A 20,633-nucleotide genomic window follows, 5' to 3' on the forward strand; every position below is an offset into this window, starting at 1 on the left:
GTTAACCAAATAGCTACCTGGACTATCTGCATTGACCCTCTTTGCTCATTTGTGTGTTTATTCCTCTTGTTATTATTGTTTTCTATATTTTTCTCACTGCATTGTAAGTATTTCACTGTTAGTTTACACCTGTTGTTCACTAAGCATGTGACAAATGCAATTTGATTTGATTTGACAGACCCCTATCTCTCCTCTCTCCTCTCTCTCTCTCTTTCTAACACTCCATCTCTCTCTCGCTCTCGCCCTCTCTCTCTCTTTCTTAAAACTGTAAAAATCTGAGCCCCTCAAAAAGTACAGTGTTGACATGTTTAGGGAGCGACTTGGTAAAGTTGACTGGTCACCATTGATGGACCCTGGGAGGGTTTCAAGAGTAGGTTCCTCTGGGTTGTTAACACTGTGGGTCCTATTAGGCATGTTAGAGTAAAGCAGAGATCCAACCTTTGGTTTAATCATGAAATCATTGAAGCCATTGAATCAAGGAACAAGGCCTTTAAGAAATATAGTAAGACCCAAGATCCTTCAGACTCAGGAATGAGGCTCAGAAGAAGATTGTGGAAGCCAAGAGGGGGTACTATACTGACAAAATTGTAGAGAACAAAAATGACCCCAAAAAGCTGTGGTAACTCTGCCAAAAACAAATCCAGTAGTATTGGCCTATACATTATGGGCGAGGTGTCACTGGTTTCCAACAAAACAATGGTGGCTAACAAATTCAACTCATATTTTACCTCAGTTGCCAGTAAGTTGGTTAGCAACTTACCCACCAAGTCAAGTGCTACTATGCCAAGCTAGGCGTCCTACCAAACTCTTTCTCCTTTGAAAGTGTTTCAGTAGCCAAGGTAGCTAAAATGCTCTGGGGTTGGGCATTACCACTCTTCAATGGGTTAAGTCCTACTTGTCGGGGAGGGAACAAGTGGTTGAGGTAAATGGTTTGCCTTACGAGGCTAAACCCATAAGCTGTGGCGTGCTATGAAGGATGCTTGCTCATGTCACTTGTTTCTTTATGGAGATGGGTCTGCACTCCTGGTGTCTCACAAAACCCAAACCACACTGGAGAGTATACTGAGTGCAGAACTCACTAACATCAATGCATGGCTCATAGACAACAAGCTATCTCTGCACCTCGGCAAAACAGAAGCAATTCTGTTCGGGTACGAAATTAAACTAAGTAAGTCCTCAGACATCAGGGTACAGCTACCAGGAGAGGTACTCACAGCCAAAACAGCATTTAATTACTTAGGATGTGCACTAGATGGCAACCTGGAAGGGCTGTACACTAGATGGTTTAGTTTGTTATCTAGCTAGCAAGCTAGTTATTGTCATGAACTGAAGTTTGATTTCAGTAGGAGAACAACAAGTGGATAAATCATTGCTAAGAATGTTGAAATTGATTGCAGTTTCTGGTCATTGTTTTCAGGCTGGTTGCTTTGGTATGAAAAAAATGTATGCACTCACTAACTAACTCTGGATAAGAGCGTCTGCTAAATGACTAAAATGTAAAATGTGCTAGCTATGTACCAAGCTAAAGCTAGCTAGCTAGCCCAACAGTTGCTAAAAACTTCTGTATCAAATCTAAATGTATTTGTCACATGCTTCGTAACAACAGGTGTGGACTAACAGTGAAATGAAATACTTACGGCCCTTCCCAACAATGCAGAGACAAAGATAATAGAGAAATAATAGAAAAGTATAACAAGTAATAATAAAAGTAATAATAGATACACAATGAGTAACGATAACTTGGCAATATACAAAGGGTACCAGTACCGAATCGATGTGCAGGGGTACGAGGTAATCAAAGTATCAAAGATATTTGTAAGTGACTGTCATACTGCAAACTGAAGTCAACATAGTAGGGAGACCACATACCTCCAGTTTGCAAACTGTCATCAATGTGGACAAAATGCTTGATTATTATTGTGTATTTTGACTAGCTAGGATGAATCAGGTGCAACTGCTTGGGATATGGCTGGCTGACAGGCAGAAGCAGCACAGGATCACAATCCTTTCTCCCCTGCCTATGGGATGGTTGCATGTCGGTGAGAATGTTGGACTACCTAGCTATTCATTTTTATCCTGCTCACACAGACGTTTTACCATTCGGTTGAACAAATAATGGCTTATTACCAACGTAGTATTGTAAACACATCATGGCCGGTGTGTGTGCTTGTTTGCAGATTATACAGTGCCTTCGGAAAGTATTCAGACCCCTTTACTTTTTCCACATTTTGTTACGTTACAGCCTTATTCTAAAATGCATTAAATAAAAACATTTCCTCAGCAATTTACACATAATAACACATAATGATGAATTCAAAACAGGTTTTTATACATTTTTACAAATGTATAAAAAAACTAAAATAGAAATACCTGATTTACATAAGTATTCAGACCCTTTGCTATGAGACTCAAAATTGAACTCAGGTGCACCCTGTTTCCATCGATCATTCTTAAGATGTTTCTACAACTTGATTGGAGTCCACCTGTGGTAAATTCAATTGATTGGACATTATTTGGAAAGGCACACACCTGTCTATATAAGGTCCCACAGTTGACAGTGCATGTAAGAGCAAAAACCAAGCCATGAGGTCGAAGGAATTGTCCGTAGAGCTCCGAGACAGGATTGTGTTGAGGCACAGATCTGGGGAAGGGTACCAAAAAATTTCTGCATCATTGAAGGTCCCCAAGAACACAGTGGCCTCCATCATTCTTAAATGGAAGAAGTTTGGAACCACCAAGACTCTTCCTAGAGCTGGCCGCCCGGCCAAACTGAGCAATCGGGGGAGAAGGGCCTTGGTTAGGGTGGTGACCAAGAACCCAATAGTCACTCTGACAGAGCTCTGGAGTTCCTCTGTGGAGATGGGAGAACCTTCAAGAAGGACAAAAATCTCTGCAGCACTCCACCAATCAGGCCTTTATGGTACAGTGGCCAAACGGAAGCCAATCCTCAGTAAAAGGCACGACAGCCCGCTTGGAGTTTGCCAAAGGGCACCGAAAGACTCTCAGACCATGAGAAACAAGATTCTCTGGTTGTTGAAACCAAGATTGAACTCTTTGGCCTGAATGCCAAGCGTCACGTCTGGAGGAAACCTGGCACCATCCCTACGGTGAAGCATGGTGGTGGCAACATCATGCTGTGAGGATGTTTTTCAATAGACAGGGACTGGGAAACCAGTCAGGATCGAGGCAAAGATGAACGGAGCAAAGTACAGAGAGATCCTTGATTAAAAACCTGCTCCAGAGAGCTCAGGACCTCAGATTGGGGCGAAGGTTCATCTTCCAACAGGACAACGAACCTAAGCACACAGACAAGACAGCGCAGGAGTGGCTTCCGGACAAGTTGCTGAATGTCCTTGAGTGGCCCAGCCCGAGCCCGGACTTGAACTCGATCGAACATCTCTGAAGAGACCTGAAAATTGCTATGCAGCAACGCTCCCCATCCAACCTGACAGAGCTTGAGGATACTTATGTAAATGTGAATTTTCTGTTTAATTTTTTTAAATAAATCAGCAGAAATGTCTAAAAACCTGTTTTTGCTTGGTCATTATGGGGTATTGTGTGTAGATTGATTTTACATTTACATTTTAGTCATTTAGCAGATGCTCTTATCCAGAGCGACTTACAGTTAGTGAGTGCATAATTTTTATTTAATCTTTTTATACTGGCCCTCCGTGGGAATCGAACCCACAACCCTGGCGATGCAAGTGCCATGCTCTACCAACTGAGCTACACGGGGCCCACTGATGAGGGGAAAAAAATATTCAATACATTTTAGAATAAGGCTGTAACCTAACAAAATGTGGAAAAAGTCAAGAGGTCTGAATACTTTCCAAAGGCACTGTATATATTTTTGTACAGATTTGAGAGTGCAACTGACCGTAGTGGTGGTGCTTGTCTTGAGGATGCAAATTCAGCACACACAACATTTTTTAATTACATTTTGTTATTTGACGTGTGTCTTTTTTGACACGCAAAGACCCAAACGTTGTTCCATAGCTAACGTGGTTGTGTGTATAGATTAAAAAACCTAACAGAGAAAGGTACTTTTTTATATTCAGGAGCCTCTGAGTGGAATAGTCTGCCTCTGTCTGTTAAAACTATTCCCACTCTGAGTAGCTTTAAAATGAAGGTGAAGGCCTGGTTAATAGATAGTGTGCCTCTGTTAGCAATTCCTCTAAGCCCATTGATGATGACCAAATAGCATCTCTTTGTGTATCGTATGTATATGTTGTTGTGTTTATATGAAAAGCTGAAATGTATTGAGTCAATAAGTATCCAACCCCTTTGTTATGGCAAGCCTAAATAAGTTCAGGAGTAAAAATGTGCTTAAAAAGTCACATAATAAGTTGCATGGACTCACTCTATAGTGCAGTTCTGTTTTTGTCGTGTGTCTGTAAATAGCCTGTAAATACCCTGTTTTTTTGTATTTTTCGTACATATTTCCCTATCAGACTTTTCATCCTTCTACAAAATATACTTTCCTGCAACCAGCCTCACTCAATGTGGAACGGATTCTATTATTGACTTACCTTTTATCTAGAATCTCCAGTTGAAACTAGCTAGCCAGCTAACTAGCTACTTGCTATTAGCCACAGTTAGCGGTATTTCACCCAGAACATTGGATTTTTTTTTTCTGCGGGATTAATTTAATCACTGGACATTAATCACCGGATATTCGGCCAGTCTGCACAGCGCGTTATCGACCCAGAACATATCCGTTTTTCTGCCGGAATCACTGAATCACTGGACCTTTAACTCCGGATTCATCGCTACCAGCTAGCTGCAACAAAATGGACGCTGTGGTCTGGCTAATCATCCTGAGCTAGGCCCATCTCCCGGCTATCTACCTCTCTGTCAACCGGACGGGACCACCTAGTGTTGACACGGAGCCCCGCCGATCCTACACGACTGGTCTACCGACGAAATCGTCTGATGTGGTTACGACGTCGACCACAAAGATTCCATCTGCTAGCCCCGGCCCGCTAGCACACGCTAGCCGTGGCCTCTTACTCGCTAGTGCTTTAGCAGCCTCCGAACTATCCTATTGCTGTTCACCGGACCTTATGATAACTCAGCTATACAGCTGATGTCTGCTGGACTGTTCCTTTTTACGGTACTACAACTAAATGCATGCTTTTCAATCGAACGCTGCTGGCACCCGCCCACCCGACTAGAATCACCACTCTCGACAGGTCTGACCTAGAGTATGTGGACAACTACAAATACCTAGGTGTCTGGTTAGACTGTAAACTCTCCTTCCAGACTCACATAAAGAATCTCCAATCCAAAGTTAAATCTAGAATCGGCTTCCTATTTCGCAACAAAGCCTCCTTCACTCATGCTGCCAAACATGCCCTCGTAAAACTGACTATCCTACTGATCCTTGACTTCGGCGATGTCATTTACAAAATAGCCTCCAACACTCTACTCAGCAAATTGGATGTAGTCTATCACAGTGCCATCCGTTTTGTCTCCAAAGCCCCATACACTACCCACCACTGTGACCTGTACGCTCTTGTTGGCTGGTCCTCACTACAAGTTCGTCGTCAAACCCACTGGCTCCAGGCCATCTATAAATCACTGCTAGGCAAATCCCCGCCTTATCTTAGCTCATTGGTCACCATAGCAGTACCCACCCGTAGTCTGCGCTCCAGCAGGTATATCTCACTGGTCATTCCCAAAGCCAACACCTCCTTTGGCCGCCATTCCTTCCAGTTCTCTGCTGCCAATGACTGGAACGAATTGCAAAAATCTCTGAAGCTGGAGACTCTTATCTCCCTCACTAACTTTAAGCATCAGTTGTCAGAGCACCTTACCGATCACTGCACCTGTACACAGCCCATCTGAAATTAGCCCACCCAACTACCTCATCCCTATATTGTTATTTATTTTGCTCTTTTGCACCCCAGTATCTCTATTTGCACATAATCTCTTGCACATCTAGCATTCCAGTGTTAATACTATTGTAATTATTTTGCACTATAGCCTATTTATTGCCTTACCTCCATAACTTGCTTGTATATATATTTTCTGTTGTATTTTTGACTTTATGTTTTTTTACCCCATATGTAACTCTGTGTTGTTTTTATTGCACTGCTTTGCTTTATCTTGGCCAGGTCGCAGTTGTAAATGAGAACCTGTTCTCAACTGGCTTACCTGGTTAAATAAAGGTGAAAAAATAAAAAATAAAAAAATATATTTTTTTAAAAATTGTGTTTATTTTTGAATGCCTACCTTATCTCTGTACCCCACACATACAGTTATCTGTAAGGTCCCTCGGTCGAGCAGTGAAATTCAAAAACATATTCAACTACAAAGCCCAGGCAGGTTTTCCATTGCCTCGCAAAGAAGGGCACCTATTGGTAGATGGGTAAAAATAAACATTTACACTTTGGATGTTAGATCGGGTTCAAGTCCGGGCTCGGCTGGGCCACTCAAGGACCTTCGCCCCAGTCTGAGATCCTTGATGAAAACCTGCTCCAGATCTCTCAGGACCTCAGACTGGGGTGAAGATTCACCTTCCAACAGGACAACGACCCTAAGCACACAACCAAGACAACGTAGGAGTGGCTTCGGGACAAGTCTCTGAATGTCCTTGAGTGGCCCAGCCGAGCCCGAATTGAACCCGATTGAACATCTCTGGAGCGACCTGGAAATAGCTGTGCAGCGACGCTCCCCATTCAACCTGACAGAGCTTGAGAGGATCTGCAGAGAAGAATGGGAGAAACTCCCCAAATACAGGTGTGCCAAGCTTGTATGCCCTCCAAGGCCCACCCATGGCTGCGCCCCTGCCCAGTCATGTGAAATCCATAGATTAGGGCCTAATTTATTTATTTCAATTGACTGATTTCCTTCTATGAACTGTAACTGAGTAAAATCTTTGAAATTGTTGCATGTTGCGTTTATACCACATTAATGGCAGTATCATTTAGGTTTTAATTATCAATGTAAGGTGAGTCTTTCAGTTAGAAACATTTGATTTTACAATCGCATACATTTTTGGGGATTTGTGTGCCCATTAAAACAGTTTTCACCACATAACATAAGGAGAGACTAAATGTTACGTAGTTACACTGCATTTCTGAGATCTCTATACAAAAAACTGTCCGACAGGTAGATTCTTACAGGGTTCAAGTTTAATGTCTAATTTAACTGCTTAAAACTTAATATATAATGTGACGACAATTTACACTGCCATAAATGCAAGGACAGAAAAGTAATGTTTTATGTCACATGATTTTGTCAACCATGAGAAAGGGTTAAACATATGTTTTAAATTAACTTGTGAATTTTATTGAATATACAGTAGCCTTATACATTGTCTTCAAAAAGTATTCACACCCCTTGACTTTTTCCACATTTTGTTGTTACAAAGTGGGATTAAAATGGATTTAATTGTCATTTTTTGTCAACGATGTACACAAAATTCTCTAATGTCAAAGTGGAAGAAACATTTTACATATTTTTTATTAAATTGAAAATAAACTAATATATCTCGATTAGATAAGTATTCAACCCCTTCTCGATTAGATAAGTATTCAACCCCTTGAGTCAATACATGTTAGAATCACCTTTGACAGCAATTACAGCTGTGAGTCTTTCTGGGTAAGTCTCTAAGAGCTTTGCACACCTGGATTGTACAATATTTGCCCATTATTCTAACAAAAATATGTCAAGCTCAGTCAAGTTGGTTGTTAATCATCGCTGGACAGCCAATTTAAGTAAAAACTGTAACTCGGACACTCAGGAACATTCAATCGTCTTTGTAAGCAACTCCAGTGTATATTTGTCCTTGTGTTTTTTGTTATTGTCCAGCTGAAAGGTAAATGTGTCTCTCAGTGTCTGTTGGAAATGAACCATGTTTTCCTTTAGGATTTTGCCTCTGCTTCGATCTATTCCGTTTCTTTTTATCCAAAAAAACTCCCTAGTCCTTACCCATAACATGATGCAGCCACCACCATTCTTGAAAATATGAAGAGTGGTACTCGGTGACGTGTTGTTTGGATTTTCCCCAAACATAATGCTTTGTATTCAGGAAAAAAATTATTTTCTTTGCCACATTTTTTGCATTATTACTTTAGTGTTTTATTGCAAACAGGATGCATGTTTTGTATTATTTGTATTATGTACAGGGTTCCTTCTTTTCACTCTGTCAGTTAGGTTAGTATTGTGGAGTAACTACAATGTTGTTGATCCATCCTCAGTTATCTCCTTGGCCGCATGGTGAAATCCCTGATCGGTTTCCTGTCACACCAGCCTTCGCTTTGCCTCTCCCTGCTGTCTAGCTCAGTCGTTCGGCGTAGCCAGCCTTCTAGCTGCTGCCGAACCTGCTACTGGCAAATGCCCTTCACTCATCAACCCCGGACTTGTCTCGTCATCATTACATACACCTGGTTCCAATCCCCACTCTATCACTGTATATATACTCCCTCTGTCATTTGTATTTGTCAACAGTTGTATATGTTGCTTGTGTTCCTGAGGGGTATCTCTCCTACTATCTCTCCTACTATAGTACTTTATATTATATTTTCGTCCCACTTTAAGCTATGGTGCTTTAATAAAACTAAAACTGCGACTGCCTCCTGCCTACTCCTCTCTACACTTGTGACTGAATGACCGACCCACGAAAACAGGAAGCAGCAGGACATCCCGACCTCCGCTGTAGGAGCGAAGCTCTGCCACCACAACTCGTGCCTGGAGCGCCTTGGGACTACCATGCAGCAGGAGCTCCGGGCAGTACGCCAACTGCAGGCTACACCACCACCTTCCCAGCTCCTGCGGTTGTTCCAGCCACCCCACCACCATCTACATCACCCGGTCCGATCGGCAACGTCCACCTGCCCCTCCCAGAGCGGTTTGATGGCACCCCAGCTCACTGTAGGGGGTTTCTCCTGCAGTGTGCCTCCACCTTGCCAGTCGTGCCGGGATGGCCTCCGAGAGGGACAAGGTGGCCTTGGTGATCTCGCTGCTGACAGGCCGGGCCCTGGAGTGGGCGCACACCGTCTGGGAGAGGGACGGTCTAGAAGTGCAATCCTATGAGCACTTCACCCAACTCTTCCGTGCCGTCTTCGACCACCCAATAGAGGACCGAGAGGGAGGTGAGCGTCTCCTCCGTCTACGCCAGGGGTCCAGGACAGCGTCGGAGTACGCTCTGGTTTTCTGGACAGTGGCTGCGACCACTGTCTGGAACGACCAGGCCCTGTTGACGTTTTTCCGCAGCGGGCTACAGGCGGACGTCCAGACCGAGCTGGCCTGTCTTGATGAGGACCTCACGCTAGACCAGCTCATCGCCATGGCCATCCGCCTGGATAATCTCCTGCGTGCCTGTCGTTGCCCATCCCAGGGGTTCGAGTCTCTCCCAGGAACCTCCAGCGAGGCTGAGCCCATGAAGGTGGGCACAACGCACCTTCCCCCTGCGGAACGTCAACGGCGCCATCTATAGGGTCTCTGTTCCTACTGCGGGGAGTCGGACCACCCCTGGAACACCTGTCCCAGAAGGAGAACCAGGCGAGGAAGTGACAGGCCGAGGAGTGCTTCTGCACTTTCCCAGGTAGGCGTGGACGTGCCTTGCTCCTCTCTGTCCACCCAGCCCGTCCTCCTCCCTGTCACCTTCCCTGACTATCCTGGTCTCCCACTGAGTCCTGCCCTAGTGGACTCAGGTGCTGCAGGCAATTTCCTAGACCGGTCAGTGGCCTTATCATTACGCATTCCTCTAGTCCCTTTACAACCCCATATCCCAGTCCATGCCCTAGACAACCGTCCCCTAGGAACAGCCCTGCAACAGGAGCCCTCACCTGCCCACTGTCCCGAGGGACGTATCTACGTGCCCTCTGATGTGCGGGACCGTCTCCTTGCCTGGGCACACACAGAACCTGTGTCGGGGAACCCGGGTATAGCCTGTACTATCGACTGTCTCTCCGCCAAGTAATGGTGGCCCACCCTGGTCCGGGTTACTTTACATCCTTCTCCACCTGCGCACAGAGCAAGACACCTAGACACCTCCCCCATGGCAAACTCCACCCGCTGTCGGTTCCACAACGACCCTGGTCCCATCTCTCCATTGACTTTGTCACAGACCTTCCCCCCTCAGAGGGGCACACCACCATCCTGGTCATTGTGGACCGGTTTTCCAATGCCTGTCGTTTGATTCCTCTGCCTGGTCTCCCTATGGCCCTGCAGACCGCGGAGGCTCTCTTCTCTCATGTCTTCCGGCACTACGAGATCCCGGAGGACATCGTGTCTGACCGTGGTCCTCAGTTCACCTCCCGTGTCTGGAAGGCCTTCATGGAATGACTGAGGGTCACGGTCAGCCTTACCTCCGGGTACCGTCCCCAATCTAATGAGCAGGTGGAAAGGGTAAATCAGGAACTGGGTAGGTACCTTCGTAGTTACTGGCACCGGAGTCAGATCGAGGCTCCTGAGGTGGACGGTTGGTTCCGGCGCGCCGAGGAGATATGGAACACAGCGCACATCCGCCTCCAGCGCGTCGTCCTCCGGCAGAAGGCGCAGGCCGATCGTCACTGCAGTGTGGCCCCGGTCTTTCACCCCGGTGACAGGGTCTGGCTTTCTACGAAGGACCTGGCACTCCGCCTGCCCTACCGGAAGCTGAGCCCGCAGTTTGTGCGGCCGTTCAAAGTCCTGCGGAGAATCAATGAGGTGACGTACAGATTACAGCTCCCCGTCAATTACTGTCACACCAGCCTTTGCTTTGGCTCCCCCTCCTTCTAGCTGCTGCCGAACCTGCTGCTGGCAAACAACCTTCACTCATCAACCCCAGACTTGTCTCATCATCATTACACACACCTGGTTCCAATACCCACTATCACTGTATATATACTCCCTTTGTCATTTGTCTATGTATATGTTGCTTGTTTTCCTGAGAGGAATCTCTCCAACTATTTCCTGAGTACTTTATATTTTGCACTGTGGGTTTCGTCCCTCTTTAAGCTATGGTGTTTAATACATTCAGTAGTTCTAAACCTGCGACTGCCTCCTGCCTAGTCCTCTCTACACTTGTGATATTTCCTTCCTCTCCGGCAACTGATTCAGGACACCTGTATCTTTGTAGTGAATAGGTGTATTGACACACCATCCAAAGTGTAAAATTAATAACTGCACCATGCTCAAAGGGATATTCAATGTCTGCTTTTCTACCAATAGGTGCCTTGTGAACCATAGGAAAACCTCCCTTGTCATTTCAGCTTTTTCATTTTTAATTAATTTGTAAACATTCTAAAAACAATATTCCACTTTGACATTATGGGGTATTGTGTGTAGATCAGTGACACAAAATCTAAATTTAAATCCATTTTAAATTCAGGTTGTAACAACAAAGTGGAAAAAATCAAGGGGTGTGAATACCTTCGAAAGGCACTGTATCTTAATATAATGATACAAATTTGCAGATTATTATCAATGATTTATCAACATTTATAAGAACAGCTATAACAAGTTGTCCAGTTTAGTTTATAGAAAGACTAATCTGCCAGACTTGCCAAACGCTATCATAAAAGAGGACCACATTGGAAATGAGTCATAGAGTTTTTTGTGATTATCCTCAATTATTCTTAATCAAGTGCATAATTTTGTATATGTACCTTGTTTTAAATGATCAAATAAACTAAACTCCCTCTCTCGCTCTCTCTTTCTGTCTTTGAAGGATATGCATTAATGCAGGATGATGCTGTGGTGGATTACATACCATACACATTCAAAATTGAGTCTGTGGTGAAGCACACACCCTACACCTCCCTTTAAGTATATCTGCTCCTCTCAGGTTTCTCACTCAGGGCAGGTAGAGCTCATTAGCTCAGTGGAGTGACTTAGGCCTTAGGCTCCATACAGAGGTACTAGACTTTATCCACCTCTGAGAGCTCTCTTATATCAAGTATCACACCTACCGTAAATCAGCTCTTTCTCACTACCTCTCGCTCCATCTCCCTTTCTGTCTCTGTCTCTCCCCTCCTTCTTTCTCTCTCCCTCGCCTTCTTTCTCTCTCTCTTTCTCAATTATATTTTTTTTCAATCCAATACACTTTGACATGGTATGTTAAATTAAGTAAATTGTCAAAGTACACATATAACAACAATGATTGAACTAACAGTAATAATAGTAGTAGTAGTAGTAGTAGTAGTAGTTGTAGTAATAGTAGTAGTGGTAATTATATTAACATTAACAGCAACTACAACAATAGTAATGAGAATAGTAATGAATAAAAGTAATAGATACTTTTAACATGACTGAAAAGCCACATGGCTTGGTATGAAAGCCAAAACAAAACAAAATGACAAATACTATTCTTACATTGTATTTTTCACTGGATGTCTCTCAGGTTGTGGCAGGAGGGACATTTTGTTTTTTCATCCAATAAATATTTGTTTTTTTCTTATTATTTTATAGTTTCAAATTCTTTGTAATGAATGCTAATTTTGTGAAAGAAATATTCTCTTAGGTCTGAGTATTGCTCAGTGTAATTGGAAATGCAGCTCTCTCTCTCTCCTCTCAAATCCTCTCCAATCCAATCTTCTCCAACCCTCTCTTCTCCTCTCCCTCTCCTTCTCTGCCTCTCCCTCTCCATCAGAATTGTACAGGAATGATTATGATCAATGATGATGATGGTGGATGATGATAATGATGTTGTCATCACCACAGTCTTGAGTGAACGTTCTGTCTAATACACCTTGCTGCCTCCTCTCAGAAAGAGCAGAGTCTGCTCAACTGATTTTCCTCTCACTCATGTTTTCTGTCTTTGAGACAATTTTTCCTTTCTCCCTATTCAACCTCTCTCCTAATTGCTCTCAGACAATAGGACTTGTCAGAAAACCGCTCTCTCTTTCCCCACTCTCTCTCGCTTCCTCTCTCTCTACCCCACTCTCTCTCTCCCTCCCCTTTTCATTTTCATCTCTAACTAACGCTCACATGAAGTTTGCTGTTCACCCAAGTGCAGGGAAACTCATCAGGACTCCATGCAGCAATCACGATTCCAGATCTTAATTATCATCAAACAGTGCCGCTCTGTTCTCTGTGTACCTTCCGATTACCACTTCATTCTGCCGAATTACCACCAAGCAAAGGGGGGCTTCAGTCCTTTGCCATGATGAAAAAGAGATTAGGGAAGACATGTAAAGGGGTGATTCTGAATGTGAATTTTCCCAAAGTTCCCTGGTTTTCATAAATCCTTGTTGGAGTGTTCCTAAAATCAGGAGGGAATAGTTTCTGGAATTTAGCAATCGTATTATGAACCAGACTATGATGCAATCAACAGTACAGAGGCTATATGTGATGAGTGGCAGTGGAATAATAATCTTTATACAACAGGTGGGTCCAATCCTGAATGCTGATTGGTTAAAACCGCATTCCAGACAGTGTCTATTCCACAAGTTACCACTTGTGGTGTATATGATGTTAACCTCTTAAGGAGGTTTTTCAATTTTCGACTAAAATGACATACCCAAATCTAACTGCCTGTAGCTCAGGACCTGAAGCAAGGATATGCATATTCTTTATACCATTTGAAAGGAAACACTTTGAAGTTTGTGGAAATGTGAAATGAATGTGGGATAATATAACAGATTAGATCTGGTAAAAGATAATACAAACAAAACAAAAACATGCATTTTCTAAGATTTTTTTAGTTTAGGCGCAATTTAGATTTTGGCCACTAGATGGCAGCAGTGTGTGTGCAAAGTTTCAGATTGATCCAGTGAAGCATTGCAATACTGGATTATTTTGTATTTAGTCTGCCCAAATGTGCTGAAATGGTCAATTGATACATTTTCAAGTATATAACTATAGAGAACATACAACAATGATATGGTAATACAAAATGTAAGTTTACACACTCCCAGGAATGTCATACATGATGGATCATTAGCTTATACACTAACTTTCCACATCTCAAATCAAATCAAATCAAATTTTTATTGGTCACATGCGCCGAATACAACAGGTGCAGACATCACAGTGAAATGCTTACTTACAGCCCTTAACCAACAGTGCATTTATTTTTAACAAAAAAGTAAAATATTAAACAACAACAAAAAAACTGTTGAGAAAAAAAAGAGCAGAAGTAAAATAAAATAACAGTAGGGAGGCTATATATACAGGGGGGTACCGTTGCAGAGTCAATGTGCGGGGGCACCGGCTAGTTGAGGTAATATGTACATGTGGGTAGAGTTACAGTGACTATGCATAAATAATTAACAGAGTAGCAGCAGCGTAAAAAGGATGGGGTGGGGGGGGGGGGGGCAGTGCAAATAGTCCGGGTAGCCATGATTAGCTGTTCAGGAGTCTTATGGCTTGGGGGTAGAAGCTGTTGAGAAGTCTTTTGGACCTAGACTTGGCACTCCGGTACCACTTGCCGTGCGGTAGCAGAGAGAACAGTCTATGACTAGGGTGGCTGGAGTCTTTTACAATTTTGAGGGCCTTCCTCTGACACCGCCTGGTATAGAGGTCCTGGATGGCAGGAAGCTTGGCCCCAGTGATGTACTGGGCCATACGCACTACCCTCTGTAGTGCCTTGCGGTCGGAGACCAAGCAGTTGCCATACCAGGCGGTGATGCAACCAGTCAGGATGCTCTCGATGGTGCAGCTGTAGAATTTTTTGAGGATCTGAGGACCCATGCCAAATCTTTTCAGTCTCCTGAGGGGGAATAGGCTTTGTCGTGCCCTCTTCACGACTGTCTTGGTGTGTTTGGACCATGCTAGTTCGTTGGTGATGTGGACACCAAGGAACTTGAAGCTCTCAACCTGTTCCACTACAGCCCCGTCGATGAGAATAGATGGCAGGGCGGGGTGGGTGTGGAGCCAGAGACACCAAGGGTTCAAACTGTAGAACCCAGTTCCTACATTTGAATATAAAAATTGATTTTATCAAACAAAACTATGCTACATTTTATCTCTGGGACCCTCATGATGACAAATCAGAGCAAGATTAATGAATGTAAGTCCATTATTTACCTTCAGAGGTGAATATATCAAACCAGTTGCCATGAAAAGTTTTTTGTTGTTGTGCACTCTCCTCAAACAATAGCATGGTATTTTTTCACTGTAATAGCTACTGTAAATTGGACAGTGCAGTTAGATTAACATGTTTCCTGGAAAGTTTGCTATTACTTTCAACAGTCATGCTAATCACATTAGCGCACGTTAGCTCAACCGTCCTGTATACAGGACACCAATCCTGTAGAGGTTAAAATGCCTATTTACTCTGTTACAGCTGACTGCTTGTATAAACCTCGCTGTATGCCTCTCCAACATTTACAACATTTGTTTCAATATTGAAATTAGATCTCCAGCTGTCCCGTAGTAATGAACGTGTCGGGAGTCAGAACGAGAAAGACAGGCAGGCAGCTTTTCTCAGCCAGTCGAAGTCATGAATCAATTGGCATCATTTTTATGGATATGAAAAAAAAAGAAATGTCAATAGAAAACAGGTCAATCTAAACAAAAATGCAGCTAGTTTGCTGTCTTTCCAGCTTCAGTTTGAAGTGGTTGTGTTAGCTGTGTTGTTGGCTAGCTCCTCTGAACAACAGTGTCCTGACGAGAGATGTCTATGTCAGGCGAAATCGAGCATCATTAGCTCATTTTTATGGATGTATTCAAATAAATGTTACTAGTACACAGCTTAAACAAATGCAAATGCAGCTACTTTGCTGTTATTCTGGCTACACTGTTTGAAGTGACTGTAAGTTAGCCGTAGTTGGCTAGCTAGCAAGCAAGGGATAAGAATGTTGCCAGCCAGTATGGCAATGGAACATTTAGAACGAACGACTGGGTCGCGTCCATAGATACAGAACAAAAATACTTAACAACTGGGTCGTGTCTCTGGCAACCGAACCGATAGAACGAACGACCAGCCGGCTCAGGTAGCAACCTTAGATCTGTGTCGGGACTATATCTCATGAAAGGATCAAATCGTATGAATAACTTAATCAAAATAACATTTTTAATGAAAATATGTCAATCATTATTTGAATATGTTTGTAACCCGTTGTATAAAAGTGATAATGCCCTCAAAGCCGACATTTGGAGGATATATTGGCACGGTTTGCCAGCCCTCAACTTTGTCTATGGCCTAACAACACCCATTCCAATATGTGACCCGTTTCAGGAAACTAGGCGTATGTCGCGGGTCAGTACTTCACAGGAGAGCGGTTTGAACGTTAACTTTTTAAAAAATCAAAATGCGTTTTTTAGCAGAAATGCCTTCTTGAACATGTGAATTTTCATGTGCCTTAATAACAAACTTGTATGCCATCTGTAAATACGAATAAAATTGTTCAGTTACGAGCCTAGTTGGTTTAGCCAAAGAAAAAGACAGCAACCTTCTCACTAGCCATGATTGGCTGATATAATGAGTGGGCTGGACATGCAAAGAAATGAGTTTGGATTGGTCTGCCATATTGCACGCTTCAGTCTATCTGAGCTGGTCAGTATGTCTAGGTAATCCTGTCTAATGTGGCTTTAAACATTTTTTATCGTGTATTAAAACTGCAAAAGTGTTGCTCTCCACTTTCTGGAGAACCGAGTTTTGAAATCAGTGGAATTCGAGTATGATAGCTAAGGAGATGGAGAAAACACCTGTCTCCGGATAACATCTTCAAACTAAGGGCAACCATGGCATCCGACAGGAGACGCGTCCATCCATGAATGATGTATACGGGTAAGATAGTCTAGCTGGCTACATTTTCAGATATTACACATTTCTAATTTTGACAGAAAGAGCCAATTGCTAGGCTAGCTATAGCCTAATGTTAGCTAGCTAACATTGGACCTGGTTGGTTAGATACCTGCAAATTCATGCAGGGTAGTAATGTCATGAGTTGTGATTATGGTTCATTGTTTACCTACCTAGCTAGCTAGCTACATGTCTTAACAAAATACTCCACTATGCAAGTAACCATTTTGGGTGCGTTCGTAAATTTAGTCTGGCCATATACTCCGATTTCAGAGCACTCTCGTCTGAGTGTGCCAGAGTGCAGAATAACTGATGAATTTACCAACGCTCAGCACCCCCTGAATATGGCCGGTGTCAGTAAACGTCGGCAAAAAAGCATAATTAAATTGTGGCCAGTTACAGTCACCAACGCTCTTGATAACATGAAAACAGCCTAACCAGCTCTGCTAGGGTGACTAAAATGGTCAGTGTGGGGTGTTCTCTCATTATGTGTCTGGAAGTAGCTCGCAAGCTAGCCAATGTTAGCCAGTTAAGCTTGGGTGCTTGACTGCCGTTGTGAGGTCAGAACGTTCGGATCGACCCTACTCGTCGGCCAGAGTGTCCGGTGTGCGCTCTGATAGCACCGAGAGCGATACATTTTGAATTTACGAACTGACAATCTGACAGCACAGTTGCAGTCACCAACGCTCTGGATAACATAACAGCCTAACCAGCTCTGCTAGGTCGAGTAATGTTCAGTGAGCTGTTCTGTCATTTGTGTCTGGAAGTAGCTAGCAAGTTAGCTTGGGTGCTTGACTTCTGTTGTTTGTTCAGAACGCTCGGATCAACTCTTAAAGAGATGGGTGGGGCTAAAGCTTAAGAAGGTGTGAACGATGCTGAATGGGTGTAGACAAAGAAGAGCTCTCCAGTAGTAGTACCAAAACATTCAAAGGCCATTTTCTCAAAATTGAGTTTACAAGTTTATCAACTTTCAAAGCAAAATTACTGTAGAGTATGATATACCAATTTGTAGCCCTGAGTCTCTACTTTTATCAAATGTAAAAAACTTTTGCTACATAAGACCGATTTGAGTCAGTCGGCCACATAGATCCTCCAAACACAGGCATGATCACTTAACTATGTTTCAATCTACTCTGAGTAGAAATCTGAGATTGGTTCTTGGTAGTGTCTGCAGTTGGCGAGTAGCTCACAAAACATTTTGTGCTTTGACCTTGTCCTTGAAAGCCAATGTTTCTGAGCTTCCATTAGGGATACACCGCACTGTATTAATATTCATTAATTGTAATCAATAAATATTGTACAGTACATAACGTTACAGTATTAAGGTACATCGCTCGACCCCTGCTTGTAATTGACGTCTGGCGTCACAGACATAATCCATAGACAAAAGTCGGACTTCTGAAGTCAAAGACATAAGTCATATACGGAAGTCACACACTATAGGAGTCACAGACGGAAGTCAGAGACTGAGATCACAGACGACGGAAGCCAAAGACAGAAGTCCTAGACAACTGAAGTCTGACATAAGTCACACATTACCACGTCACATACCTGAAGTTGCAGACAGAAGTCAAAATGCATAAGTCACAAACGAAGTGACTGACTACTGAGGTCACAGACAAAGTCACAGACTACTGAGGTCACAGACATAAGTCACAAATGGAAGTCACATACTACTAAAGTCACATACTGAGGTATCATACTACTGAGTGGGCACAGTTCATTAGTTAGGGCACATCATTTAAATAGTAGTGGACATTATGTCATTTAACGTCTGGGCCCACTTCTAGCACAGGGGAATAGTGCCTGAGGGACTATAGTAAGGAGAGAGAAAATTAAACTCTCACGTCCTAAAATCCTGCCATCGTCAGAAAATCAATTTAACTCAAAGCTTTACGAAATGTACTTGAAGTGATAAGGACTGGAGGAGTGGAAGTTTTTTTTTTATGAGTTTTTCTCTATTCTAAACCTGACCCTTTTTTTATGCTGTTCTTCTATGTCCCAATCAAGTAGAGTTTTCAGCACATGACTCATACAGTACGTTTTAACTGAAGAAATGCTTCGCTACTGTACTTAACATACTTTACAGTATGTGCTGTATATACTGTATGGGTCTAATGCATTTAAGTGCACTGTAATACATGAATGTAGATTAGTAAAACACCATAACCAGCTGAGATATAAAATCTATGTTCCCTGTGTAGAGTAGGTTACACCAAACCAACAGTAATGATTTATTACTGTGTACATCTCCCATTGCAAGAGGACAAAGGTCATTCTGATTCATGCACATTATTGTATATCACTCTGTTCTATTTGGAGACATCACCATTAAGAGTGCACTTGTAGGAGGCATTATGTATTCCGTGGGGATGTGTGTGTGCGTGTGATTGCGTGTGTGTTGGATGTGTATGTACTGTATGTGTGCATGTGTACGTGTTTGCATATGTATATGTGTGTGTGCTGGTGTGTGTGAGCCTGTGTTTGTAAATGTGTGTGTATGTATGTCTCTCGATCTGTGTGTGTGTGTGCGCGTGTGTGCATGTGTTTATGTGTGTGAGCTTGTGTTTGTAAATGTGTGTGTGTGAGAAGCAGTGATATTTAACTAGGAGGGATGTGTGTGTATGTGTTTGTGTGCTGTGCATCAGTTTGGTTTACCCTCAGGACTCCAGCTCTGCTGAACAACTGCAGGCGGATCTCTCCCATCAATTATTAAATCACCCATTTACCAGCTCTTTCTTCTAGCTACGCTTCATCTTGGTGTGTGCGTGTGTTTGTGCCTACATGAGTGCGTGCATGTGGTTGTAAGTGTGTGTGTGTGTGTGTGCATGTGTGTGTGTGTTTCTGAGGAAAGCACACACACATGCACACTGATGAACTTCTGTTACCCCAACGCTCTATAAGTTGCTTATTCAATCAAGTGAACAAGACAACAACAGGGGAAACAACCCATCATTAATTCACACACACTTTCCCATAAGAAAGGAAGAATGCTTCATCCTTTCCTTCACCTTTACCTATGTGTGCAATGATCCAGATCCAGACTTTGATTAAATAGGGCTTCTAATATAAAAATAGAATAGTGGGGAGGCTTATGCTGCCTACAAATGCTCCTAGGAATATTGTATTTCCCATTTATGAAGTTGTAAATACAACATGATTGTACTCAAGTGCTTTTGAAGTCAGAACGATTATTCAACCAATGAGGATTTACCTAGCTAGATGAGCTAGCTAACATTGCTAAAAAATAAAGTTAGCTGGCTTGCTAATATTGACAATATGGTCAAACTAGCTACATTACCCACATTGTAAAAATGTGACGTTGTCAAAAATGTATTTTGTTTGAAACGGTGATGGGTCAGTGATGAAATATAACAAGTCGTAAACTTGGGTATCAACATAAATCCGACTTTCACACTTGTAATTCTGACTCGGAGGGTCATGCAGGCTGTAATTTCCACATTCCTGACAGCACTTGAAGGCAACACACAGTGATGAGTTAACACTGTCAGGAATACGTTGGTTGGAGAGTGGCTGATCCATTCCAAAGGATACTTCTCAAGAACTGATTTCAATTCATTGGAATGGTCAATTAAACTGTATATACCAGTGGACACTTTCTAAGAACAGACATTCTGATCGGACATTCCGATTGGTTAGAGAGCGTGTGACACATTCCAAGGGACATTGTTTTTAGGAAAGGACATTCCAATTGGTTTTAGTAACCAGTGGATTCCTAATGACACAGGTTAACCCAACATTCTTATTGGTTGGTGCACCCTGGTCTCATAGGCTAGACGTAACATAGTAAACAAAAACCCAGGATTAGTATGATATGTTGCATTTGTTAGGGTTACATAAGACAGAAGATTACTTAAGGCAAAATTGAAAGGAGGGTGGTTGGTCAGGGTGGATGGCTGGGCGTATAACATGAATGTTTAGCAACCCAAAGGTT

The 20,633-nt window shown here is 42.8% G+C and overlaps 1 protein-coding gene across 1 annotated transcript in view; it reads left to right on the forward strand.

Annotated features, from left to right (window-relative positions):
- b4galnt4a (beta-1,4-N-acetyl-galactosaminyl transferase 4a) overlaps window positions 1-20,633 on the forward strand; it is a gene marked incomplete at both ends in the record, with an annotated part of 504,007 nt that overhangs the window by 144,977 nt on the left and 338,397 nt on the right. The gene's annotated exons all lie outside the window — the stretch shown is intronic.

This window comes from Coregonus lavaretus, assembly GCF_964263955.1.
Source record: "Coregonus lavaretus genome assembly, chromosome: 9".
Classification (NCBI taxonomy): domain Eukaryota; kingdom Metazoa; phylum Chordata; class Actinopteri; order Salmoniformes; family Salmonidae; genus Coregonus; species Coregonus lavaretus.